Here is a 1,155-nt window from a genome sequence, read left to right on the forward strand (position 1 = left end):
ATTTGGGACAATTATTAAATGAATGTCCCAGCCTAAACCGGATTCAGCAAGGTAATCCGATCTAGAAGTTCTTTTTCTTTTTGACATGACGTCATTTTGCTGAGAGTGGAAACTAAATGCGACAATCGATTCCACTATCAGCAAAGAAAGAAAGAATGAATGTATGAATACGTGAGTGAAAGGAAAGAAAGCTGACTGACTGGTAAAAGAAACTGAGAAATTGTATACATCTGCACAGCGCTAACATTTGCATTTTCTTTTCTACAGCATTACAGTTCTTCATGTGGTTTGATCACATGATTTATACCAGGACAACTGGTTGATGTTTTTCCTACTACAGGATTTTTGGGTTTATGTGTGAGGAAAACTGTGTTTACAGGTTATGAGTGGTGATGCCGTTGCATTGTGTTTTTGGGAAAATGTGACGGTTACTTTGATGATATGAATAACATATTTTCCACAGCAATGGATGGTTGATTTTATGGTGTTTTTATGGCACCTCTGGAACCTGTTGACCTGTGTCTGACCTCCGTCTGACCACAGTCAGTGTGTATTGCTAATGTTTGTTTCTTTGAGAATACTGTGGAGGATTCGGCAGAAGCGGACAAGTGACATGAGTAAAACAAATAAGAGATTACGGTATTTATGGAATAGTTTATTATGGGCTCATTTGCTGGCCACTTTTGAACCCATAATAATATATGAGTGGAGTGACTTTGCTTAAGAGAAGTCACCGATTACATTAATGTTAACTGAGCACATGGGATGATCCATGTTTGAGGCGAATTATGGTAACAATAGTGATTTAATGATTTGAGAAAACCTGCACATGACACTTGTCTTGCCCGTGCTGAATGCTTATTACTCTTTTGATATAATTGTTTATACGTGTGAAGTTTGATTTTATTTCCAGATCTTGTCTTCCAGGCCATGATGGCCAGTTTTTAAGACAGGGATCCAGGTTTGGTGAGTTGACGCATGGGAGTGTCCATGCGTCAAGAGGTGGAGTCCAAGGATTAACATTAAACAATGTTTACTATTATTGTTGCAGTGATTTGTGTGATTAGCTGTTTATTTACAAGTATTAAATCTATGCAAGTGGTGCATCCATGTTCAGATGAGGCTTTGATGGCCTATAAGTGAAGTTCACTGAAC

Source organism: Haplochromis burtoni, unplaced genomic scaffold, assembly GCF_018398535.1.
Source record: "Haplochromis burtoni strain Fernald_Lab_line unplaced genomic scaffold, NCSU_Asbu1 Contig_992, whole genome shotgun sequence".
NCBI lineage: Eukaryota > Metazoa > Chordata > Actinopteri > Cichliformes > Cichlidae > Haplochromis > Haplochromis burtoni.